The sequence below is a fragment of the Podarcis raffonei genome, chromosome 6, assembly GCF_027172205.1.
Source record: "Podarcis raffonei isolate rPodRaf1 chromosome 6, rPodRaf1.pri, whole genome shotgun sequence".
In the NCBI taxonomy this organism is placed as follows: Eukaryota; Metazoa; Chordata; class Lepidosauria; order Squamata; family Lacertidae; genus Podarcis; species Podarcis raffonei.
In genome coordinates this window covers 89,392,549-89,408,543 of record NC_070607.1, presented here as the reverse complement: position 1 = coordinate 89,408,543, position 15,995 = coordinate 89,392,549, and positions in this window count along the sequence as shown.

Genomic DNA, 15,995 nt, shown 5'->3' with positions numbered 1-15,995 from the left:
CCTCTCTTGGTATGCCCCGCAGAGAACCGTAAGGTCCATGAATAACCATAGTTTAGAGGTCCTGGGCTCTAAGGAAGTCAGACTATCCTGCACCAAGGCCAGGGCCTTTTCAGTGATGGCCCCGACCTGGTGGAATGCTCTGTCCCATGAGACATGGGCCCTGCAGGATTTAACCTCCTTCCGTCGGGCCTGTAAGACAGAGCTATTCCGCCTGGCCTTTAATTTGAATTTAGCCTGATCTTTTATTTCCCTTCTCTTCCCTCAGCCTCCCCTTTTATGAAGATTACCCACTCTGAGACCCCACAGCTAATTCTCCCCTGGCCTCCTCGCTGGCCCAAGTAGGACTAATTCAGCCAGCTAGCCCTGGTGATTGTTGTTGTTTGTTGTTGTTTAGTCGTTTAGTCGTGTCCGACTCTTCATGACCCCATGGACCAGAGCACGCCAGGCACTCCTGTCTTCCACTGCCTCCCGCAGTTTGGTCAGACTCATGTTTGTAGCTTTGAGAACACTGTCCAACCATCTCATCCTCTGTCCTCCCCTTCTCCTTGTGCCCTCAATCTTTCCCAACATCAGGGTCTTTTCCAGGGAGTCTTCTCTTCTCACGAGGTGGCCAAAGTATTGGAGCCTCAGCTTCACGATCTGTCCTTCCAGTGAGCACTCAGGGCTGATTTCCTTCAGAATGGAGAGGTTTGATATTCTTGCAGTCAGTGAGACTCTCAAGAGTCTCCTCCAGCACCATAATTCAAAAGCATCAATTCTTTGGCGATCAGCCTTCTTTATGGTCCAGCTCTCACTTCCATGCATCACTACCGGGAAAACCATGGCTTTAACTTTGTTGGCAAGGTGATTATCTAATGCTTATTAGATGGATTTCCCCAAAATTGATTTCTGAACTTTGAATTTTATTGTTATTCATGTTTTTATACTGTATTTTATGCTGCTTTTACAATTAAGTGTTTTAAATTTGTTGTTAGCTGCCCTGAGCCCAGTTTTTGAACTGGGAAGGGTGAGGTATAAATAAATTATTATTATTATTATTATTATTATTATTATTATTATTATTATTATTTACTTGTGCTGTAATGCTTTTGAACTGCTAGGTTGGCAAGAGCTGGGACAGAGCAATGGAAGCTCACCCCATCGCACGGACTCGATCGGCCAGCCCAAGAGGAGCTGCAAGCCCTTGCTCCTGAGGCTTGCAAGGCAATAATCTTAAATTCTGTGATGGTATTTATTTCCCTTCCCCATCCTGAGTTTGCCCTGGCCTCATCTCTGTACAACATCACCTCTGTACAGCATGTCTGCAGTGCACAGATTGGTGGTTAATCTTCAAGACTGATGACCAGCATGAACCCTAATTTAGTCTTTCTTCCACAGTCGAAGGAAAGGGTTTAGAAAGACAGTGATTGTCCTTCTTTTCATTTGTGTAGGTTATGAAGTTAGGCCATACCGCACAGACATTTATATTACCTGATGCTACTACTCCCTTCACTGAGTAGATCTTGTCAATTTTTCATCAATTGCTACTTGCCATAATTCCAGATGATATCAGTGAGCCAGGGTTAAGCAGCCAGCCACCTGCCAATTTTTCATTATGTTTTTTAAAAACATTTTTTAAAAACCACACACACAAACTAGATTTATAGATCTCCAGGAGCAACTTCCTCCTCTGTCTGTAGCAGTGGTTTCATATTAAGGCTTCTATCACATAATGGTTGGCTGTCCAGTCTTAAATCTGAGATAGCAGTCATTGCAGAAGAGTTCATTGTTTCGGATCTGGACTTCAGTTCTGGCCTGAGAGCCCCCAAGGTTGCACTCGCAAGCCTTGCACTTAAAACAATGTAAATGATAGCAAAGACCAAGAGATTCGATGATCATGGCTGTTCCTTTGCCCAGAACGTTTCTACAGTATGAGCACACTCACTTCCCACTGACCGACCTGCTGCATTGCTGAGTTCCAGACTGGGAAGCAGAAGTTGGTGACTGAAGTCCGGATCCGAAACAATGAACTCTTCTGCAATGACTGCAATCTCAGATTTAAGACTGGACAGCCAACCATTATGTAATAGGAGCCTTAATATGAAACCACTGCTACAGACAGAGGAGGAAGCTGCTGCTGTAGATCTATAAATATATTTTGTGTGTGTGGTTTTAAAAAAATATTTTTGACTGTCTAGCTCATGTAGAATATTCATGGTAATTTTTCATTATGAGCTGTCAAGCAGCCAGTATCACAAACCTCTGCCATACCACCCACCCACATCCGGCCCATGACCCTTTAACATAGAATCATAGTTGGAAGAGACCTAAGCACCATCTCATAATCACTGCAATCCAGGAAAATGCAGTTGTCCCATATGAGAATCGAACCTGCAACCTTGGCACTATCAGCACCACACTCTAACCAACTGAGCTATCCAGGCTGGCCTGTCCTGGGGCCTCTTTTCTAGCTGAGCAACTCTCTTGTCAGTGTATCCCACTGGGGTATCAGAGTGTTCTCCTGGAGTATCTTTCACGCCAGTGGCATGTCTCAGGGTTTGCTGGCATCGCGGGGTTTCCACCTTAAATCCCCTCAGCCAGCAGGTCTCAAGTATAGCATTAGATCCTTAATTATATTCACTCCGATTTACACGAGGGCAAAGTGTTAATCCTCAAATTAGGTTATTTTCTCATTTACTCTGGCAAAAATAAATCCCTCCTCCGATACACATCAAATTAAATTTCTTCAGGGCTGTATGGCAAGAGCTCTGCGGATTTGGTCCACGGTTTTGAGTGACGGCAGGAAATTACTCACAATTAAATTTTGATACGCGGAAGGGAGAGATGAGATACTATAGAAAATCATTTGCTTAATTGGTTCAGGAAGTCTCTTAAATATTTTATAAAGACACTGATTAGGTTCAAGTTGCCAGGGATTCCTAGGGTAATGGATCTCAGGAGAAGGCAACTGACCTTTACATTATGTTTCCTATATGTTCTTTCCTCTCATTATCAGCTACCGAGTAGATAAAATGGGTGAAGTTTCAACTCTCAGAGTTCTAGTTTTACAAGTTGCTCCAAGTTTTGGATTAACTGTGAAGACATAAGCACCATTCTTGCTAAGGAAGACTTACCATGTTCTAAAAGGGCCTGTTCAGATGTGTGTTTTTCCTCCTTGCAGTAATGTGAGACTCAAACATACTTATGATCGTTTGGGGGAAAGCACTAGGTAAAAAGCAGAGTCATCACCTTTCCGACAAAGGTCCGTATGGTTAAAGCTATGGTTTTCCCAGTAGTGATGTATGGAAGTGAGAGCTGGACCATAAAGAAGGCTGATTGCCAAAGAATGGATGCTTTTGAATTATGGTGCTGGAGGAGACTCTTGAGAGTCCCATGGACTGCAAGAAGATCAAACCTATCAATTCTTAAGGAAATCAGCCCCGAGTGCTCACTGGAAGGACAGATTGTGAAGCTGAGGCTCCAATACTTTGGCCACCTCATGAGAAGAGAAGACTCCCTGGAAAAGACCCTGATGTTGGGAAAGATTGAGGGCACAAGGAGAAGGGGACGACAGAGGACAGGATGGTTGGATTGAAGGAAGGTGAGGACAGGTGACCCCACATAGGCTCAAAGTCACCCCCCCCAAAGCAGGCTCAAAGCTTCTCAAAATCATTTTTCTCAGCAGCTAAAAGGCATTAGCTAAGCATCAGAAACATTCCGCTTGCTGTAACTAAAAAGATTGCAACAAAGGTAGGGAACACAGTCCATTGTTTCTCAGGCTTTTGGCCTTGCTAAAGAACCACATTGCAACTTGCTTTCTGTCCGGGAACCATGCCAAAGCACAAGAATGAAACATATCTGAACACTCTGAAACCCCTTTCCTGGGAAGGGTGCCAAGAGTCCACAATAGTCCCAAGACAGCTTTCTGTTCATGCTCAGAGGAACTCATGGGCAGGACCCCTGAGGGAGGAGAAAGGAGGAGGGAACTGGAAAGGGGTATGTATGCTTGTGCACATGACTGTGAACTTCGTGCATGCTTTTTGTGAACTATCACACTTGCTCCTTCTACCAGTTCATGGATGGTAGAAATAAAAGCCTTTTTCTCTGAAACTATTCCTTGAGTGTCTGTTGACTCCCACTTCCATTTCCCGGGCGCAATATTTTTCCCACCTGAGGGCAAAGCCTCATAAGGCTACAGGATAGTGTTCTCGAAGCTACTAACAAGAGTTTGACCAAACTGCGGGAGGCAATGGAAGACAGGAGTGCCTGGCGTGCTCTGGTCCATGGGGTCATGAAGAGTTGGACATGACTAAACAACAACTAGGTAAACTAGGAATATCCACGAGCTCTTCCAGGTGACCTGTTTATTGAGCATTCATCTGGATTTGCTTACACAAAGTTGGGAGGTAATAGGATGTTTTTTGTGCACTGAGCATTCAGGGTGATTTGGCTTCATGGAGGTAATACAACATAGCATCAAGCAGTTGCAATTCCACCCATTCTGTGCATTTCCCCGTCACTCTCCTTGCCACAAAAAATCCTCTCTCTTTTTGGAAGTAGTCTTGTTGAGCAAGAAAACAAGGGGCTGTATTCAATGTAGTGCTAAGTTAAAGTCACTTCGCCATATACTTATTATGCTGGTGAAATCTGTACATAAGCAGAATGCTATTGCACAAGAGAGTGCATGAACAGTTTGTGGGCAACATTGTTGCACAATAGATTGTGAACTCAGTTGCATAATAAGTTTCTGCTAATGCAATCGTTGCATTTCTCTGTTGCACAACATTAAAACTCTCCCATCCGCTAGTGTCCTTGCACTAACAACAGCAAATGTTGGATATAGCCCAAGAGGACCACTTCCATTTTAATTGTGCCACCTCAATTTGCCAGTATGTTATTGAATTCCCACATGCAAAATAGCAACAATCTGCAAGTGGACTAAGTTCACTGTTGCATATGACTTCAGCAATTCCATGACTGCAGAATAATTGTTTGGAGTTACCATAATTGTGGGTGGTTGTTGCAATCCTATGTTCTAGTCTATGGAAGTACCGTACTTCCCCTTTCATACCATATTTCATCCATATGAATATGGATGTGCCCCAGCCCTGTACCATTCCAAGGAGAGTGGTGCACATCTGAAATGACCCCAATATATTGTGTGTTCTTGCCAGTCAAACCCATGTTTGAATATAGATGGACCTGTGATGTGGAAGCAATATTGCCTGTCCTATTTCTTCGGTGGATGCAGAACCAGGCTCCTAGGATAATTTCATCCGCTCTCGAGCCTGACAAATTACAAGCCACTTGAGTCCTTTTTACTGGAACACTGGAGTTTGAATTTCAAATCAAAAGGGTTTAGAATAATGCCACTAAGATTTGTTTTATGTTATTGCCATATGGGGTTTTTTTAAGAGCAGGTTCAGTAAATCATAGGGACAAATTAGAGCTGGCTTCCCACCCCAGTGATACCAGTCAAACCAGTTCATGGCAACTTTACAAGTAGCATGCTGTTCCAGAAGATAAAAACTGTTTGGCTGGGTCAGATTGAGGAGGATCCATTGAGTCTAATACTCCCATTGCCAACCAGCTGCCCCTAGCAAGCTTGCAAGCTGTCCTTTACAGCCTTGGAGAGAGTTCTGCAGGGCTTGAAGGGGGCTCAGCTGGAGCTATCCAGTGCCACTCGGCAATGGATATCAGATTCCCACCCAAAAAACCCATAATGTCAGGAACTTAGTAGGACCTGTGTGTGGCTGCCCCATTTGTTGAACTGCAGGTAGCAGATTTCTCAGTGAAGAACCCTCTTGACTGACTCCACTCCTGGATTTTTCTGGCAGAAAGGTGTATAAAGGACTTTCTCTTTCAGCTAAGCCTTAGTGTTCCTGCATTCTTGGTCCTGCTTCATCCTTCTGACCTGCTTATTGGTGCTGATCACTGACTTGTCTCATGGCTCATCTCATACTGATGCCAAGGTTCTGCCCTGCCATATAGAAGCTCCCCAGGACACAGGGAGGCAATACAGGCATTGATCAGACAGGTCAGAATAGCTTAGTTGGTTAAAGTGTGGTGCTGATAACACCAAGGTTGCTGGTTTGATCCCCGTGTGGACAGCTGCCTAGTCCTGCATTGCAGGGAGTTCGACTGGATGGACTTCAGGGTGCCTTCCAATTCTACAATTCTATGATCCTTATGTAGGTTGCAGCATTCAACAAAGTCCCCTCAAGCCTAGGCTCACACTACCCACTCAGATTGGCAATTGAACTTTCTTGTAGAGGGCAGGAAGGAGTATAAAGAGAGCTTCCTGTTCCAGTTGATCAACAATGTGTCGTGGGTTCTAGCAATGTGTCGTGGGTTCTAGTGTCTGGTTTTCTCCCTGTGCTGCTGGATCAGTGAGGTGTTGCAGGAGGTCTTGACTTCCTCCAACTCAGAGGAAGTCACCCATCAAGCTCCTGGCTTCACAGGCTATTGTTCTGTGAGAGATTGTTCTGTGAGTTCTTGCCTGTCAGTGTTGAGTTCAATTGTCTTCTGATCTCTAGCAGTAGCCTGAAAGCCCTGCAGCTGCTCCAGCTGCTTAGTTGGTATCCATGCAGCTTCAGGTTCTGACTTGGACTGCTCTCTGGGGAAGACTATCCCTCCCTCCCTCCCCCTTTCTTCCTTTCTCCAATTCCCCTAGCAGTACTTGCTGTTATGCCCAGTGTAAGTCACAGCACAATCTAAGTCAACATTTCCTTTTTCTTTCACCATGTCTCTCTTCAAAAATGAATGACACTATCCATCTCCTCAGGCCAATCTGGTGCAGAGCTCCCATACTAAAATTCTCCACGTTCCCTCACCGAATGCTTAAGAGCCATCCACACCACTTTCATAGAAAGCTGACAGCCTGCCAGCGCTTCAGAATCTCTTTGTATGAATGAAGAGTGACTCAGTCAAAACGCACTTTCACTGCCTTGTTTGTGTGCTCTTCCCTTTGGGCAATTCTTCCAGGGTCCCTGTGGACCAAAGCCAAAAAGTGCTTGTCCAGTGTACCAGCAGTGATGACTGCACTGCCTACTCCCTTCTTGGCACCATTCCCACCCCGCTCCACTAAAGCCAGGATGGGTTAGAAACATTGCCTTCACTCTGACGGCTTCACGGTGATTTCACCAAGCCAGTGCAAAGTGAGGGCTTGGAGTATTACTTATTTATTTATTAAATTTGTATACCTCCCTTCAGCATGAAAATCACTGCACTGGGATCACAAATGGGTGTTTGTATAGCGGGTGATGGAATATAAGCAGAGACTGTGAAACCTATGCACACACACACACACCAAAGAGCACCACCAAACTGTATAATATTTTATTACTGAATATTTGGCTCAGCCCTGCTCTTCCATTTGTTGGGTATCTCACTAGTTATTCCTCGAAGCACAAGCCCACTTTTCCCAAAGCAGTAATAACCACAAGAGTCAAGAACTGGCATTAACCTTTCTTTGAGGTTTTGTGTGTGTTGTGTGTTTGAAAAGTGGCAGAACAAATTCTGCTCACGCTTTTCATTTCCCCACTCATCCGCTTGCCCTGAGCAGATTTCTTCAAGGCTGCCTCAGAAATGATGAGCCAAACATCCACAGGCATGCTACTCAGCCTGGAAAAGACTTTGCTCCAAACAAGTTCCATCTAAGCCAGGTCAAATTATTGGTCAGGAAGGAATCGTGGGGAAAAGCACTTGGGGGTGGAGTGGCAAGAGGATAACAGCAAGCAGGGGTGTTGAAATACACTGGGAGGCATATTTCTCTCATCCCTTTCTGACTTGAGATGTCATAAGAAGAAAAATCTGTCTGTCTGTCCATCCATCTACCCATCCATCAATTTATATGTTTCTAGAGGACAATGGGCATGTTGATACCTTGAAGAAAAGGAGGTAAGCCATACAGGAGGTACCTGTATCAGAAGAGGGATTGCAATCAGTTGGAGGAACCTCCTGAGATCTACTCCAGGTGTGAGGAAGCTTTTTTAGCCTCAGGGACACATTCCTTTGTTTGTTATTTATATCCCACCTTTCCTCCAATGAGCTCAAGGTGGGATATATGGTTCTCTTCCTTCCCATTTGTGTGGGATGTGAAACACAAGAGCAGTCAAGTACAACATTCCTAGAGTGAGCATGTTTACACATGGGGAGGAATGTTTGTCCAGCCAGCAGGTAAGCTTCCTGTTTCCTTCTGGGCTGGGACAGACTTCCTCTGCATGTGACTAGAGGTGGGCGTGGCCTCACCTGTGCAGGTAACAACAAAAGCACAGGGCAGGGAAGCCATCACTCTCTTTTTGACTACATGCATTGAAAAAGCAACATCTGCTTAGCCAAAGATGCTCTCTTGGCAAGAGAGGACAAAAGGACTGTCTCCTTATGAGATAGTTTCCAGGTGTATGTTACTTTTCTAAGCTAAGTCTGCCTTCTGGGATCCGATTGTGAACAGAATGTGAGTAAAGTCTTTTTACACTTTTATAGAAGACTGTGTCATGTCTTATCTTTTATGAGGGAATAAGGGGGAAATACCAGAACAGTTATTATAGAGGCTTTAGCGAGCCTGAGCAAACGCAGCCGCTGCAAGTTTAAAAGGGGGAATATTACTCTGCTAAATTGTGAACTTGTTTACACAAGTTGGAAAGGCTATAATCAAACAATATATCCTCTCCTGCATCCCTGAACATTCCCACAATTTTATCATCACAACAACCCTGCGAAGTAGGTTAGGCTAAGGTACTGAGATTGGCTTAAGGTCACCCAGTGAGTTGCACAGCTGAGCAGGGATTTGAACCCTGGAATCCCAGGTCCTAACCCAACACTCATGTTTATACCAGCCTGGCATAAATACATTCTGATCAGATAAGTGGGAGAGAGACTGCTAAAGGGCAGCTTTCCTTACCCCTGTGCGACATCACATTTACCTAGTAAAATTCCTTTTCTGCACAACTCTCTGAGCTAAAAGAGATTCCCGCCCCCTTTGCATTTCAGTTCTTCTAAACCAGAAAAAGAGAGGATATTTTATTCTAGAAGAGGAAGGGCACGTGGAAGGAATGATGAGCTACACCCATCTGGCCCTGGGGTTAGCCTGAGGGGGGGAAATATAAGCCTTCAGCCTAACTTTGTTCAGCGAGCAGAAATCATATTAAGCTGTAAGACTCATCTCTGAGCTTGCAGGAAGGAACAAATAAATCTGTGTGTGAGTCACAGGAGTGACCACTAAATCAAGTCATGCTTAGAAGGGGATTATCCGTACAAATGAAACCCCTGTGAGAAAGAGGAACTGGAAGGACAGCAGAGGGAACTCAGTACCTGATCAAGTGAAAAAATAGTCACCCCCCAACCTAGTGCCCTCCAGCCATTTTAGACTGCAATTTCTATCAGCCCCAGCCAGCATGGCTGATGGGAATTGTAGTCTAAAATCTTTGGAGTGCTCAAGGATGGAGAAGGCTCACTAACATAAGATTCATCCACACTTCAGATCCAAGAGACTTTCCACTTGGGTGGGGTATTATTATTATTATTATTATTATTATTTCTTTCCCCAGGAAAAACTGCAGCTTTCCCCTGAATCAGAACAAACATCAATCCACAGAAAAACTGATGGATGTTTGTTCAAATTCAGCAATAAACAAGTAGGTTTCCCCAGGAGAACGTGGTGGGACAAGCAGAAGTGTGGGCGAATGCTCGATGTGGGGTTGAAGGCTTTCTGTTGCATGTGCAGGAGTGCATGGTTGCTTGCACCAAATATGAGAGGGAAGGAGAAATAGATGAGTGGGGGGGAACAAAATTGAAGACAGTGTGATACTGATGAATATTTTTTTGAAGCGAGTCAGGCTAGCAGTGGCTCTCTAGAATCTGAGACAGAGATCTGTTCCAGGTTATTAGCGTCTTTTAACAGGAAACATTGAGGACTGAAGCAGCAGCAGCAAGTTATCCCCCAAGCCTTTCTCAGCTCTGGCCAGGGATGTTAGCTTCTGGCTTCGCTCAGGTCTCAAGCCTAACAAAGCCACTTTTTAAATCCTGCAGCGTCCACTGCCTGATTCCAGCTCTTCCACGTTCCTCGGCTGCCTAACAGCCTCTCCCAGTAGTTATCTAGTCTGTAAGTCCTTGTCCTCAAGCTTTAGCGGTGTAGCAAAGCCAAGCATGTAGGGCACCTTTTAGGAAATAGGCTTTTAGGAAATAGACCCACACTTCCTTTCAATGCTGTACCTTAAGCATGACCCTATTCTCCTTTAAGAGATGGAAATTTCTTGTAAATTTATTTGCATTCAACATCAAAATGACACAGCGTGGTAGCATCAGGTGCACCATCTCAGTAGAAAGAAATGTGGCTTTTAAGGTGGTAAATACATTGCCTGTAATTCAGCCATTGTTCATGCGAAATTTAATGCTGTATGGTACAACATTAACGCTTTGGTTACCAAAACCAAAGCTTTCCTAAACCAAAGCGCGATTTCCCATAGAAAGTAATGCAAAATGGATTAATCTGTTCCAGACTTTTAAAAACAACCCCTATAACAGCAATTTAACATGAATTTTATGTCTAACGGGACCATTGATCCATAAAATGAAAGCAATAATTAATGCACTGTACTATAAAATAAATAAGACAGTATTGTAGATGATTAAAAAATTTAAAAAAAAATCTTACCTGCGCTGATGATAGTCCCTGCTTTTATCCATTTCCGCAGTCACTCACTCAATCAATCAATCAGTAGCTGAACTGGGTTCCACACAGTCACAAAAACAAATTAACCAAAAAAGTCTCAAAAACAAAAATGCAAAATAAATAGCAAAAAACAAAAGCGCCAAATTTAATCCATACCGGAAGTCCGTTTCACTGTCAAAATGTTCAAAAACCAAGGTGCAGCTTCTGATTGGTGCAGGTGCCCCGGAAACAATAGCCAACAACCAAATTGGGCGTTCGGCTTCCGGAAAATGTTCAAAAACTGGAACACTTCCGGGTTTTCAGTGTTTGGGAACCAATGCATTTGAGAACTAAGGTACCACTTTATTGATTTTTATGGGGGAAAGTGGACAAGTTTAAGAGTGGGCAGCACCTACTGGACTCACATCGCTGCCCGTCTAAGTGTGCTCACTTTCCAGCTGCTCAACCTGCAAAACTTCTGAATTATAAATAAAATGTGCATTATGAAAGATAAGACAGCACTCAGAGTGATGGGAAACTGACCCTGAAAAGCTGATTTCCCATTACTTGGAGAAGCAGAGAGGGGGAAACAGCACATTTGCTCAGTTTGCTGAACCCAGTGTTTTCTGTTGCTGAAGAATTGACAGGGAGTGATATAGTGGCACTAAGAACTGCACAAGGAAGGGAAAGCTAGTACTTTTCCCACAGCAGGGAGGCAGAAGAGGGTGGGCGATTATGAGCAGAGAGCTTGTGTGGAGGAACAGGTAGCCATGCCATGCCAATAACTTCTCCCTAGGAATACAAGAAACTGCTTGCATGTTTAAATACATCTCTGCAATCTAGAAATCTGCTGTGTTTACTTTTGTTTCACGCCCTCCCTCCAGAAAGGCCAGTTGTTGTTGTTGTTTAGTCATTTAGTCGTGTCCCACTCTTTGTGACCCCATGAACCAGAGCTCGCCAGGTACTCCTGTCTTCCACTGCCTCCCGCAGTTTGGTCAAACTCATGCTGGTAGCTTTGAGAACACTGTCCAACCATCTCGTCCTCTGTCGTCCCCTTCTCTTTCCCAACATCAGGGTCTTTTCCAGGGAGTCTTCTCTTCTCATGAGGTGGCCAAAGTATTGGAGCCTCAGCTTCACAACCTGTCCTTCCAGTGAGCACTCAGGGCTGATTTTCTTCAGAATGGATAGGTTTGATCTTCTTGCAGTCCATGGGACTCTCAAGAGTCTCCTCCAGCACCATAATTCAAAAGCATCAATTCTTCAGCAATCAGCCTTCTTTATGGTCCAGCTCTCACTTCCATACATCACTACTGGGAAACCCATAGCTTTAACTATACGGACCTTTGTTGGCAAGGTGATGCATTCAATTCAACAAATGTCTCCTTAAACCATGGTTAGGCAAACTAAGCCCCAGGGGCTGGATCCGGCCCAATCACCTTCTAAATCCAGCCCGCAGACGGCCCAGGAACCAGCATGTTTTTACATGAGTAGAGTGTGTGCTTTTATTTAAAATGCATCTCTGGGTTATTTGTGGGGCATAGGAATTGGTTCTTTTTTTCTCTCCAAAATATAGTCTGGCCCCCCACAAGGTCTGAGGGACAGTGGACCAGCCCCCTGCTGAAAAAGTTTGCTGACCCCTGCCTTAAACCAATACATGCCTAATTCTACACCCATGCAACACCACACTTGACCAGTGGCACATAGATTTTAGATCTGGAAATGCAGTTACTAAACAGATTCCTAGCTGTGTTATAGGAGGGGAAAGATCCTTAAATCCAAAGCATAATTAAATAAAATTCCTTTCCTAGTTTATCAGCACATGGGAGCCTTTTATAAGTCAAACATGCAACTTTATTCACCAGCAGCAATGGACTTCTTACAAGGTTTGTTGTCTTCTGCACATTTACATAAATCTACTCTCCCCCAGGCATTTTAAATGCCTTATCTCCCTGAACTGCCATAGTGGAAAGGAGACAGTGACACCCACCGTCCAAGCAGTAATATGACTGCAGATGTTTTGAGCTTTCTCACTGCTAGTGCAGACTTGAGTTACTGCTTCTTCAGATATTTATTTGGGCTGATGGTTTGCCTTATGCTATGGGCTCAGAGCAGGTTTCAGAGCTTTATTTATCTTTTTCAAATATCACAGTTTCCTGTCCCTGAAGGATTCCCCCACTATTCAAGAAATGAAAAAGAACATTCATTTTAAAAAAACAGCTTGAAAGGAACTGAAGAACACAGGGGTACAGAAGCTAAATAATTCAAAATTGATAGTTTTACAAAGAGAGTAGAATTATTATTAGTTATTAATTTCTAATTAATCTCATGAAGTTATTAATCTCAAGAAGAGTTGGACACGACTAAACGACAACAACAACATTAATTTATATACCGCTTAATGCCAAAATAGGCTTCAGGTAAGTGGTCTACAAGTATAAGAACCAATTACACAAGCATTAAAAAAAGAAACATAATTAAAATACACAATTAAACTACACAACAAAACAATCCAATTAAAATGATACAATATGAATGTTCATAATTAAAATATTAAGTAAAACAACACAGTAATTAGAATGTGGCTGCTACAACTTGCAGACTTAACATATAGAATAAGAGAACAAAAAGAACATACGTTTATTTATGTTTATTGAATATATGGAAAATAATTGTGTGCAGCTGAAAATGCTGGCAGCATAAAGATAAATTCAACAGTGTGAATAAGCTTTGATGAGTGTAATAATGGAAAACTGATTGGTATAGTTTTTGTAAAATATGCAGGGATATAAGCTATGTAAAATAAACCATGGAAAGAGAAGAATGGAAGTCATTGATATCTTATGTAAAATGTTTATCTGAAATGGTAAAACAGAAAATTTAATAAAAATCATATTAAAGAATTTAAAAAATGTGACTGCTAGCCCCAGTGATTATGTTCTGTTTCCACTGTCTGAGCTGATGTGCCTCTGAATTTCAGTTTCCCCAATGCATGTGCAGGCGTTCATGCAGTCCTTAAGGTATCCTGGACTGAAGTTTCTGTATTAATACAAGAACTTTTAACCAGGCCTCTAAGCATATGGGCAACCAGAGCCTTTGTTTTAGCAGTGCTGTCAGCCGTCTGCCCCCGTCAGTAGTCTAGCTACTGAATTCTGCACTTGCTAGAGCTCCCAGATCGGGGCAAAAAGGCAGCCCCACATAGAGCATATTATAGTCTGCCTGCGACATGCGAAGTTGCCTTATACTGAATCAAGCCATTGTGTCAACTAACCCAGTGCTGGTGTCAGCAGTCCAAGGTCTCAAGCAGGGGTCTTAGCCATCACCTGCTCCCTGAGATTCTCTTCAAAGGTGGTGCCAGGGAGTTAACCTTTTGTATGTACAACATGCACTCAGCTGCTGAGTGGCAACTGCTCTCGTGAACTCCACAAAAAGGTGAGTGACTCTTAACTTATACAAGGAGTTCAGGCACGTGCTGGGAATAAATCTGTCTGAAACCCCACAGAGCCACTGACAGTCTGTGTAGACAACAGTGAGCTAGATGGATTGATGGCCTGATCCATTGCTATAGCTCAGGTGGAGTCAACACACATATAAAAAACCCCCTCTGAAAATGCTTTCTTTTAAAAAAAATGTTTTGAAAAATATATTGAATTTCCCATAGCTTATCATCGCCATCTGGTGTCAGATTTGTATATTGCACTTTGCAGCACACTTAAAACATTTTATTTGCAGCTGCATAGCTGAGTCCTCAGTCGGTAGAGCAGGAGACTCTTAATCTCAGAGTCATGGGTTCGAGCTCCACACTGGGCAAAAGTTTCCTGCATTGCAGGGGGTTGGACTAGATGATCCTCATGGTCCCTCGAAACTATCTACAATTCTATGACTCTGTTAATCTACAACCCAGTAGAATACAGCTTTCCGTGTTCCTATGTGTGTCCAGACTTTCCCTGTTGAGAAAAAGAACGTTCAGTTTTTGCAGTGGGGGTTGGGGTGGGGTAGAGAAGCAAGGAATCCATCTCTGTCACTTCAAGTAATGTTTTTTTGGGGTGAGAAATTCAACAAAGCTGAACAATCCATCACTGTCACCACTATTAACTTTTTTGGGAGGTGGGGGGGGGGAGAGGAAACCAAGCTGAAAACCCATGACTGTCACTCCTAACTATAGTTGGATCTGAAACTTTAGAATAGTGAATTCTCTTAAATTCTATGTACCATATATATGTACCTGAGGTGGGGGTGTGGAGGCAGGACGCAAGTCATGTGCCTAGCGTCACTGATGTATGCCCTTCAAGTGCCTTGAGCAAAGTAAATGAAGGTTTTCCTCCAAAGGATGGAGGAAAAGCTAAAGCTAAAAATTCTTGTTGTGGAGGGAATCATAGCCTTGTAGAGTTGGAAAGGACCACTAGGGTCATCTAATCCAACCCCTTGCAATGCAGGAATCTTTTGCCCAGTGTGGGGCTGGAACCCTGAGATTAAGAGTCTCATGCTGTACTCACTGAGCTATGGAGTCTGCAAGTCTAAGATGGGGTTATAGGATCCAGAACAGGATCTTACGTACACAGAGCAAGGCAAGCCATGCCCATCAGTCACTTAGCACAAAACAGCCCCGATTGAATCCCAAAGGGCTTCTTTCCTTAAAGTTTAAAGGGCCACTGGAGCTCACAAGATTGCATCAGTTGGTATCAGGCATCATTCTGTTGCTGTGCCTCTTGGTATCTGACCTGGACTAATGGCTCACTGTGATTTATTGCCTTGGCTCTCAGCTACTGCAAAAGCGAGAGGAAATCATCTGAGCCATTGCAACCATAAGCTGCACTTTCCTGTGAACACCTTGTGTTGCTTTAGTTCTCAGGTACCTCTGTGATGATCCTCACCTGGTGCTCTGAAATCAGTGCCAGCCTGTCTTGGTCTTATCTCTTGCCTGTTGTTGGTAACCTGTTCTTGCGTGCCAAACATAGTTAACAATAGCACCATGAACAAACGGAACCCTACTTCCCTTGCTGCACCAGAGACCTGAGTAGCTCGGAAGTGTGCTCTCTGATCCACACACAGTTGCACCAATAAAACGTCACTTGAGCTACTTTGGATACCATTTCTCTGAAGTAGGAATCTCCGTGGATCTTGATGGCAAGTGTGCTCCGGTGAATCAGACTTAAGTCTGAAAGACAGCGGTTCAGATCCCAGATCTGTTGTGCGTTTTCGGATTAGAGACAAGGCATTTATTCTCATTCTCAGTCCTCCGCCTGTAAAATGGGAACAAACCAACAAGCACCTGACAAAGATGCTGTAAAGTCGCATGCAATGACGTTTGTAATGAATTTGGCAGATTGCATGCCATATAAATAAAAAAAACTAGCTGGCGATCTTA